Genomic DNA, 11,841 nt, shown 5'->3' with positions numbered 1-11,841 from the left:
CCTACGTGATGCAGATGTAGACCCCAGGGTATCTTTCTGCCCTCAATGTCCCTGTGTGCGAAACAAAAGATTAATTACAAGAACACAATCACCATAGGCTGGGTGACAAACAAATATACAAATGTTAACAGAAATGTGCAATAAACGAATGACCTAAATACAATACAATAAACCAGAGCTTCAGGTACCAGCTCTACACCAAATACACAACACTGACAACAATTCCTATATGCTAACAAACAATGAACCAGAGCTTTCACCAGCTCTCACACACAATGAGCTCACACAGAGATTTGACCAGCTCTCACACACAAAGGTAGCTTAAGAGCCTCAGCTCTATACCAAATACATCAAAGAGCTCTCCCACACAGACACAGCATAGTTACCACAACCAAACGAACCAGGGAGCCAACTAACACTGAAACACAAAGGGTATATGAAGGGAGTGGATGTTAATTGCAGAACGAGTCTCAGCTGCCGCTGCACCGGGGTGAGTGGGTGATTGACCAGCTGCTGCTGCAACTGGGAACCTGAGAGTGAGATATGAAGACACAAGAGGGAGACAAGACAAAAACAAACAAAACATGCCTATATACACAACAGATTACATACATTACTCCCATATATATATACATAAGGACACAGTCCGTAACATTACTGTTATTATTGTTGTCGTCGCTGTTGTCATTGTTATTATTATTATTATTATTATTATTATTATTATTATTATTATTATTATTATTATTATTATTATTATTATTATTATTATTATTATTATTATTATTATTATTATTATTATTGTACTGTTATGTTATGTTCTGTTTTATGTATGAAAATAAAATAAAATAAAAACATTTATAAAAAAATTTAAATAATAATTGTATTACTGTGCATTACATTAAAACAGTACAGTGGTTGTCAAACATTTGGGTCCAAACTGTTCCCTAGCAACAGAAACCGTCTACAACCGATGTCTAAGTTGTACCCGCTGTCTGCTTGTCTCTTCCCAGGTTCGCATGGGCTTGATGAGGCCTGACTACTTCAGGAGCAACGTCCAGAACAACCCTGTGGTGAGGGACAGCCACGACTGCAGGCCCCTCATCCTCAGCGTCCTGAACCCCTCTGGCTCCGACAGGCTCCCAAACCCCCTGACCTGCCCACGCCTGCCCCAGGAGATCCTATTGGCCATCGGAGGCAGCAGTGGCGGCATCCTGGCCATGGAGGCTTACGATATCCGAGCCGGTGGATGGATGGACGTGAGCGTTGAGGGGGAGAGTCCCCGGTGGTGCCACGGCACCGCTTATCTCCACGGTCTGGTCTACTGCGTCGGCGGCTCGGACTGCAGAAAGGTTCTCAGCAGTGTGCGCAGGTTCAACCCCGTCACTCGCAGCTGGCTGCAGGCGGCTCCCATGCACTCACGCCGCAGTAACCTCAGCGTGGTCGCGTTGGACGGCTGTATCTACGCCATGGGAGGGTATGACAGACACGTGGACCTGAACACCGCCGAGCGCTACGAGCCTGAAACCAACCAGTGGACAGTGATCTCACCCATGCTGGAGCGCAGGCAGGCCGCCGGGGCAGCAGCCCTCCAGGGCAAGGTGGGTGGAACTGAGGGACACAGGGTGCTAGATGAACACAAGGAACGTTAGATCAGAAATCAGAAATGTCTTTATTGCCAAGTAAGCTTGCACATACAAAAGATGTGTCTGGGTCCTTTGGTGCATCAACATTAACAGACAATTAAAGTAGAATGAAATGAAATGGAATATATAAACTAAATTAGAATATTCTTTCTTATTACAGGTTTACATCTGTGGTGGAGTGTGTCAGTTCACAGCTGAGTGCTACAGCCCAGACACCGACCAATGGACTCTGATCGCCCCCATGAGCAGCAGGCGTAGCGGACTGGGAGTGGCTGCGTATGGAGGACATGTCTATGCTGTAGGTGCACACGGAGACAAATGCTTTATACTAGATATTTCTATAGATATGTATCATTGGGCGGCTACGTGGCGTAGTGGGCAAGGCGCTCGCCACAAATGCAGAGACGAATCCTGTTCGATCCCAGCGCTCCACATTGCTTTCAGTTTAGCTGGTCGTCCACAGTAATACACATTGGCCGTATTACGGTGAGGGAAACTGAAGGGTGGGGATCGGGCGTTGTGGACAGCGACTCCTACAGGTCGGTTGGTGCGCCTGCGCAGTAGAATCAGGAAGTGTCGGGGGCAGCGTGAGCCTCCCACGCGTTACTCCTTGCCACTGAGAGATCGAGCTGTGCAGGTGAAAAGATGCGACTGCTGTTACCTCAAGTACTGGAGGGGACTTGTGCTATGTATGACTTAGTCCACATTGCAGCCGGCTTGTGGGAGGCAAGAAACAGCGTTCGTGACAGGGGAGGGTTGAATTGGATGATACGAAATTGGGATGGGAGAAAATATAGAAAATGGGAGAAAAAGTGGATAAAAAAAAAAAGATATGTATCATTTGACTTGCAATTCTTCTGTGATGCCCTCATTTCCCTAAGTGGATTAATAACGTGTCTGCCTGCCTTAACCACACACTAAAACATTCCTCTCATGTGTCCTGTCCTCAGGTGGGAGGGCGGGACGGTGGATACGACCTGCGTAGCGCGGAGGCCTACAACCCCTTGACTGACTCCTGGAGCGCCCTGCCCAACATGCTCACCCCCCACTGCCGCTTTGGCATTGCGGTGCTGGACGACCTCCTCTTCGTGGTCGGAGGCGGCAATGGCATCACCACCCTCTACAACGTGGAGCGATACGACCAGAGCAGCGACAAGTGGACTGTAGCCGACGACATGAAGATCAGGCGCTGGGGCCTAAGCTGCTGCATAATGCATGGCCTGCCTAACATGAGCCAGTACGCTGCTCCCCGTGGGGGAGGAGGAGGAGGAGGAGGAGGAGGAGGAGGAGGAGGAAGAGGAAGAGGAAGAGGAAGAGGATTAGGATGAGGATGAGGAGGAGGAGGAGGAGCAGGAGGAGGAGGAGGGGGAGGAGGAGGATGAGGAGGAGGAGCAGGAAGAGGAAGAGGATTAGGAAGAGGATGAGGAGGAGGAGGAGGAGGAGGAGCAGGAGGAGGAGCAGGAGGAGGATTAGGAAGAGGAGGAGGAGGAGGAGCAGGAGGAGGAGCAGGAGGAGGAGCAGGAGGAGGAGGAGCAGGAGGAGGAGGGGGAGGAGGATGAGGAGGAGCAGGAAGAGGAAGAGGATTAGGAAGAGGATGAGGAGGAGGAGGAGGAGCAGGAGGAGGAGCAGGAGGAGGATTAGGAAGAGGAGGAGGAGCAGGAGGAGGAGCAGGAGGAGGAGCAGGAGGAGCAGGAGGAGGAGGGGGAGGAGGAGAGGAGGAGGATTAGGAAGAGGAGGAGGAGGAGGAGCAGGAGGAGGAGGGGGAGGAGGAGCAGCAGCAGCAGGAGGAGGATTAGGAGGAGGAGGAAGAGGAGGAGGAAGAGGAGGAGGAGGAGGAGCAGGAGGAGGAGCAGGAGGAGGAGGAGCAGGAGGAGGAGGGGGATTAGGAAGAGGATGAGGAGGAGGAGGAGGAGGAGGAGGAGCAGGATGAGGAGCAGGAGGAGGAGCAGGATGAGGAGGAGCAGGAGGAGGAGGGGGAGGAGGTGAGGAGGAGGATTAGGAAGAGGAGGAGGAGGAGGAGCAGGAGGAGGAGGGGGAGGAGGAGCAGCAGCAGCAGGAGGAGGATTAGGAGGAGGAGGAAGAGGAGGAGGAAGATGAGGACGAGTAGGAGGAGGAGGAGGAGGAGGAAGAGGAGGAGGAGGCAGCAGGAGATCCATCTAAGAACCTGACACATTTATTAGACCAAAAGAAATCCTAAGAAATTAATAAATTACTATCAGCCAAAGGTGGTGCATTTCTTTCTTCTAGTAATTCAGACAATATCGGTTTTTAGTTTGTGTACCCGTCGGGCTCTATGTGTGCATGTGCCTGCTCGCTGTGCCCTTGAGCAAGGCACCTCAGCTTTAGTGTTAGCTGCTCAGGGGCCAGTAGTAGAGTGCCTGACCATAGTGTCTTTATACCTGTATCACTGGACATATAAATGCATATTAAATCAAATCAAATTGATTTGTAAAGTCCGAAATCACAAGTTAATGTCCCCATGGGCCGGACAAGTCTTCTTTAAACTATTCAAGAAGAAACATCCCAATAAATCAAGAACAAAAAACCCACCATGAAATCCAAAATAAATGTAAAGTAATAAATGCAACACTCCCAGACATACCCCAGCGAATGTAAGGAAAAACCTATATCAATAGGAAAAAAGCACCACAGGCGAAGTGGAGGAGAGAAACCTTAGAAGGGCCGTTCAAGGGGGGATCCCCCTTCTTGGATGTCGGTGATAATAGTGTTGCTATGGATGGGTGGAGAATAAAACAGGCGAATAGTTGGTATGTATGTACATATTAGGGCTGACCCCTATTAGTCGATTAGTTGACTAATCGGTCAAAAGGAGCCGTAGTCGACTGGCCAACCTCTTAGTCAAATATAATAAAAAATAATAATAATAATGGGTCTCATTCCCGAAATTTTTTCAAAGAGTTATTCTGGAAGACTTATCTTGGAACCACTGAGACAGAATCAATGACAAGTTCACTCCGAGTCCCCAACGTGCTGGTAATATGTCTTAAGTGGCTGAAACGGTCACACAAATGATATGATCTGATATCTGCTTGGAGAATGGCATTCTGTCTTAAACTCTAAACGCGTGTTCCCGTTCAGGTCATTTGCATACAAAACAACGCCTCCAGAGCTCCTTATAAGGCAACTAGTGATGCAGCTGTGTGAAAATGGAATGGCGGAAGTGCTTTGCGAGTCTTGCGAGCCATCAAAACTAGATTAGATTAATGTATTGGCATCATATACAGCTCGTGGTACACCTGCCGCAGCGCGTGCGCACACACGCGCGCGCAGTACTGTATATGAATGAATGAATGAAATATAATATATATAGTGTACGGCGGGCGTAATGAATGAACGCAGTATGGCTTATTATTCCATAATTAAGCCTATACTGTTCATTCGTAGGTGCACACAAGACTTGTTATGGAATATTAATGCAGTCTATTTCCACCGATTAGCTTTAGTTCTTATTTATTTATCCACTGTCATTTCAGTGTTGGTGTATAGGCTATATTTTGTATGTCAATATAAGTTTAATTGATTAATGATATATTCGAAGGAATGCAGGTTTATAGCTATATCAACCCCCTCCAATGTACAGTAAATGACCATGGTTTTGTCAATATTCCAATGTACAGTTTTGCTTGTACAGTGTAAGTCTATCCCCCACCCACCCCTCCTACCCAACCTCCTCCAACAGTTTCTACGTCAAATGTACTCTCTTTTCTGGACTCTTTTTGTATCACAAACAGTATACTGTATTTGCAAATCTGGTATGTCATAAATGTATAGATGTAGCAGTACTGAATATCTGTATGTCATGTATGTCATATATGTTATGATGAATTGAAAATGGGGGACCCTGATGTAAACAAGACGAAAGTCTTTCTCTGGTCTGCATCCCCTTATGTAATTGAGCTGTACTGTACTGTACCCAGTCTGCAATCTGTTAATAAAGTTTTCAATCAATCAATCAATCAATCAATCAAAAAAAGGTCTGTCCCATTGTATACCAATCAATGGGATACATTGCATGTTGACCTGCATTCTTTCAAATGTATATAATTAATCATTAAAACAGATGTGTAACAAATAAGAAATACAAATTCCACAGAAGGCATTAAATAATTATTATTTTCAATCATTTCACAATAATTGCATAATTGTGTTTGAATATCTGAGTAATTAAAGTAATTATACATTTGTCCAAAATAGCTGGTTCAGATATGGTTAAGCAGCTGCCCTGTGATCAGATGAATCCATATTATTTATTTTTCCGACATCAAATGCGTAATTTCTTATCGTACAAATATTGTCATATTTATTTTAATTATGATTAAGTAATTAATTCCAAGGAGGCCTGTAGCGTTGACATGAAGGAATCACTATGAGAACACAGTCTGTCAAGTTAATACAATTTTCAATTACTCAATCAATCATAAGACTGCTCCTCAGCACTCTTAAATCTGCTCTCAGCCACGATCAAATCTGATCTCAGGAAAATTTGGGGACTCGCGCTCCCAGCCCTAATATGTCTTAAATGGGCCGAAATCTGGCTAAGACGAAACTTTTGGTCGTAAATTCGTTCGGGAATGAGACCCAATATTTATAAGTTTTTAAATTTAAATTTTTTTTATCATTCTTTCTGTAGCATCCTGAATATTCTTCTATTATTCAGAAGTGCTAACGTAACCTTCTACTTCCTCTTTGTGCACAAAGACATCATTGATATTCTCACGAACAATGATGCGAGTCCCTCCTTCTTCCACCGACCGAAATATGGATTATAAACGGCATTACTGGATTCTATTCTACAATCCTTTTCCCTGTGGAGCTAGTAGGCGGTACCAGCAGGGGGCGCGGTGGCAAGCAGAGAGCGTACGAGAGCGACGGAGAAGGAAGCAAGCCAACTGAGACGGAAGTGCGAGGAACCAGCCTCTTCAGCAGTGAACTTGACCATGAACAGTCGCAACGGGCGTGTGCTCTGGAAGAGCCCTGTTGCAGAAGTTATGTTGAAGGGCCCCATGGGATAGCAACGGGTGATAGGAAGTACTTGCTAGTTGACGGGATATCCTAGAAGTACCAGCGATAGTGTGTGAGCAAACGGTACAGAACAAAGCATTAACGTTCATAATAGTCGGGTTACAGTAGTAGTGTGGCGGTATAAGTAGCGTGCGGCTAACAGCATATCTGAGTCCATAGTAGTCGGGTTACAGTAGCAGTGTGACGGTATAGAGTGCGAGCCCAGATACACGCGTGGACCTACAACCAGTCTGCTCCGGCTGCCTGCAACCAGTCTGCCCCGGCTACCTGCGACCAGATCTGCACCAGGCTGCCTGCAGGATACGAAAGTTCGCCCCGTCCAGCAGAGGTCGTCGTCGCCCCGCACACGCTCTCAGCCGGCACTGCCTCTCTGCTCCAGCTCCGCCTGCTAGTGTCCTCGCCTTGAGTGCTCGACGCCATCTTGCCTTCCGGACAACAGTGGCGCGGCGCGGCGGCCATTTTGGATGAGTATAAATGAGCGTCTATGCTCCGGAGCCTTACACGGTACACAGTGTGGTGCAGCCCGCGGGCGAAGTCAGCGTTGCTATTACAGTTCATAAGGGGAACCCCAAACAATATATGCCGGCATTAAGATAGGACTTCTGGGGGAGCTCCAGTAGCTCACTGCATATCTCGGCGCTATTTCTGCGTCGGGGAAAACCGTGCTCGTCACGGATCTGGGGGACACGAGTTCGATTCCCGGACCCGCCGTCATTTCTCAGAATGTCTTCCCCTGCTCTACATCCCGTTTCAACCTGTTTCTGTCGGTCATGCTTGACCAGAAAAAGCGATAAACGCTAAAAAATAAAGTAAAAAAAAAAAAAAAAGATAGGACTTCTGTTTGGTATTTTGTGGTCCCACTTGTTGATTTCTTTCCTTTTATTTAAGTGTAATAACGTGTATGTTTATTTATAGTAAATTCCCATTCAGTGAACCCTTCTATTCCTTTCTCATGTCCTCCCTTCTTCCCCCATAGTTGGGAGTACTAGAGCAGTATATATAAACCCTTAGGGAAGGTATTGGTACTGTGTCTAGCCCAGACGTGGGCAGCACTTAGTCTGTTTACAGCGAGAGCACTTGGTGCCTAGGGCGTAATTACATGAATACCAGACTGTAACTATTGTGTAACGATAACAATGGTGCAATAATAACAAACTGAATGGGAGCACGGTGTGTGTGTCTTTTACTGAGCCTAATCCTAACCCTTTTTGATGCGGGTAACATATATACTATTAATCCCTTCCTATTCACCCTTCCCTTTCCTACTGTAAGGTTTCTAGGGTTTACGAGGGAGGGTACTGCTTGCGGGGGGAACCAAGTTATTTATTTACAATCCAGTCACTAGGTGTGGGAGGGTGCTAGAGGAGTAACTGGGGGGAAGTGAGAGCGTGTTGGGGAGTACTGCTGACCGCCCTGGACGGGAGAGGAAGACCAGAGTACCGGACCAGGTTCGTAAATCCCGGGCCCCATACACTCCCACTGCCAGCCTCCAGTTGACGCTCCGGACCCAAAGACGGAGGTGCAGCTAGCCAGAGTTCTACTGTGTCTCGCTACCCAGTGACTGTGCACACCCGTTCCCACGAATGAATGAATGAATGAATGAATGAAAACTTTATTTAACAGATTGCAGAATGGGTACAATACAGTACGGCTCAATACATACAATTGTTAAGGGGATGCAGACCTGAGAAAGACGTTTGTCTTGTTTCCATCAGGGTCCCCCATTTTCAATTCATATAGACATTTATGACATACACAACATACATGACATTTATGGCATAGGGACATATAGGTATTTAGTACTGATACATTTGTGACATAACGGTATTCAAATATACAGTACTGTTACCCCTAGATCCTGACAGAGTATATACATATGATGGGGAGGGGACTGTACATTAGGAGGGGGTGGGTGGGTGGGAGGGAAATATACATACGGCGGGGAGGGAATATATACATGCGGTGGTGAGGAGACTGTCTATTAGGAGGTGGTGGGGGTTTTGGGCATTTACGGTGGCCAGTTTCGAATTGCAGCCTCCCGTAGGTGCTCTTTAAGAGCGGTTTTGAATGTGGGCAGGGATTCACATTCCTTTACAGCTTTGGGTAGGGCGTTCCACATTGTTGTGGCATAATTGCGAAACGTGTTTAGTCCCTTGTTTGAGCCGAATCTGGGTTTAACATGATTTGTTGAGCTTCCTCTGGTGTAGTGGTTGTGGTATTCACTGACCTTTGGGAAGTATGTTGACATGTACATGGGCACCCCGGTCGTATAGTGTATCTTGTAGACCAGGCCCATTGCAAGTTGCTGTACTCTGTCGTCTACTCTAAGCCATCCTAGGTTGGCAAAGTGGGCAGGGGTGAGGTGGGTTCTGGGGTTCAGGTCAAGTAGTAGTCTGACCAGTTTGTTTTGTGATGTTTGTAATTTTGTTTTAAGCGCCTTTGAGGTGCTTTGGTACCATGAGGTGCACGCATAGTCATAGTACCCTTGAATGAGTGCTCCTGCCAGAGTCTTCAGGGTATTCTTGTTTACCAGAGAGGAGATCCGGTACAAGAATCTAGTTCGTTGGTTGACTTTTTTTTATTACATTGGATGCCATTTTGTCACAGGAAAGATTTGCCTCTAGGATGGAACCCAGGTAGGTAATTTCGTCTTTCCTTGTGACAATATTGTCACCCACTGTAACTGAGAATCCGTCGGTCTTGCTGAGTTTGTTATTTGAACCGAAGAGAATGGACTCTGTTTTGCCCATGTGTAATGATAGTTTGTTATCAGCGAGCCATATGCAGATTTTGCCTAGTTCCGTGCTGAGGGTTTTTTCAACCTGCAATTTGTTCTTGTCAGAGACCAGCAGGGCTGAGTCGTCCGCAAACAGGAACAAGTTGCAGTCACAGGCTGACGACATGTCATTTGCATAAATTAGGAAGAGTAGCGGTCCTAGTATGCTTCCTTGTGGAACACCACAGCTCACTGTGAGGGGGGGGGATAGAGTACCGTTTACCTCTACCATCTGTTCTCTCCCCTCCAGGTAGGATTGCATCCAGCTCACTGATAAGCTATCAAAACCAATTGCTTTTAGCTTGTCCATTAGAATGGAGTGATTGACAGTGTCGAAGGCCTTTTGTAGGTCCAGCATGACCATGCCGCAGTATTTGCCCGCGTCCACCACAGGTGTGTGTGAGGTGATAGAAAATGTTTATTTATAGGACACTTCAATCTCAAAACATTAAGACATAAGTCATTATTTGACTAAATGAACAACACATAACATAAAACAAGGTGTTTCTTCATGCAGTAAATACGTGCATGTTGTCATGATTTCAGCTCTGGCAGATCAGCTGTCCACCATGGGAGTCAGACTGAGTGCCAGCGAGAAACAAGTGGAGGATCTGAAGACAGAGCTCGCAGGTGAGTTACTGTAGATAATTCTATGTGAAATATGGTGGAGTCTGAACAGAATCTTTCTAAGTTGTTGGAACTTGACATAACAAAGTATTATTGGGCAGCAAAGATGCTCGGATTGGTGTTGAATCATAAATTCATCCCACATGATGCACTGGATAGAGTACAACAAAAAGAAAGATGTGGTTGGGTGGTGCAGTTTGAGGACATGCATGGAGTTCCTGGTGAGTTATCCAATCATCCAAAAAGAAAGGAAGGGGTGTTATATTATTATATTGTTATATTATATATGTTATATTTAGTCAATTAAGAAATGTTGATCCACTTGTGTGTTGACAGACCAACCAAAGGTGGCCTTCTCTGCTGGTCTCTCTAACTTTGGACCAGTAGGACCCTTCAGTGTTGAAACCACCCTGCTCTACACCAAAGTCTTCACCAACATCGGCAAGGCCTACAACCCAGCCACAGGTAGGCTGTGATCATGTTATTTCAATACAGCAACTACCTCATGAAAACATGCTTATTTTCAGGAAAACTCAAACAAAAAACAAAAGAAAAATAATTCTACCATAAAGAGTTAGTAATGTTTTTATGTTTATTAAAACATTTAAAATGTCCATTCAGATAAACCATTGTTTTTCCTTTATAGCACACATATTAACTTTGTTTTTTTAAAGGGGAACTATCTTATAAATGGCCTTTTTGAGTGTTTAGCATTGTTTCCTAGCTATGTGAACTTATATTAATTAGTGCTGTCAGGCGATTAAAATTTTTAATCTAATTAATTACAGGTTTTGTAATTAATTAATCTAATTAATCGCATTTTAATCGCATATTTATATTTCATATTCATATAAATATTTAAAATTCAAGGACATTACATTATTGTGGCAGGTGACTGATCAATTAAATACACCAAGAAGAATGCTTTAGAAATCAATTTTATTAAATAAATAAAATAAATAAAATGAAAACATACCTCTCAATAAGGTAACATTTGTTGCTGATACAGCTAACAGTTTACACTAAGCTACAGTATCCTCAAATCAGGGTCTACTGCAGGGTCTACTGCAGGATCTAGTGCAGGGTCTACTACAGGGTCTACTGTATGCATGACATCTATTCCTCAGCTTGTTTACATTGTCTGAGTGTAAGGCTGCCCTCTTCTTTTGGACTATGTGACCTGCAAGTGAAGAATGCTTTAGAAATCAATTCTATTAAATTGAATAAATAAATAAATAAAATGAATGAAAACATACCTCTCAATAAGGTAACATTTGTTGCCGATACAGCCAATAACAGTTTACACTAAGCTACAGTATCCTCAAAAATCAGGGTCTAGTGCAGGGTTTACTACAGGGTCTACTGTATGCATGACATCTATTCCTTGAGCCAATTGCTAAGACAAACAAGCTTCAGCTTGTTTACATTGTCTGTGTGTAAGGCTGCCCTCTTCTTTTGGACTATGTGACCTGCAAGTGAAGAATGCTTTAGAAATCAATTTTATTAAATTGAATAAAATAAAATGAATGAAAACATACCTCTCAATAAGGTAACATTTGTTGCTGATACAGCCAATAACAGTTTACACTAAGCTACAGTATCCTCAAAAATCAAAACAGCCCACAGCAAGCTAGTGTCTGGGGGCATGACTACAGGGTCTAGTACAGTGTCTACTACAGTGTCTGGGGGCATGACTACAGGGTCTAGTACAGTGTCTACTACAGTGTCTGGGGGCATGACTACAGGGTCTAC

The sequence above is a fragment of the Notolepis coatsorum genome (genome assembly GCF_963971535.1).
Source record: "Notolepis coatsorum genome assembly, chromosome: 16".
Classification (NCBI taxonomy): domain Eukaryota; kingdom Metazoa; phylum Chordata; class Actinopteri; order Aulopiformes; family Paralepididae; genus Notolepis; species Notolepis coatsorum.
This window is presented reverse-complemented; position numbering follows the sequence as displayed.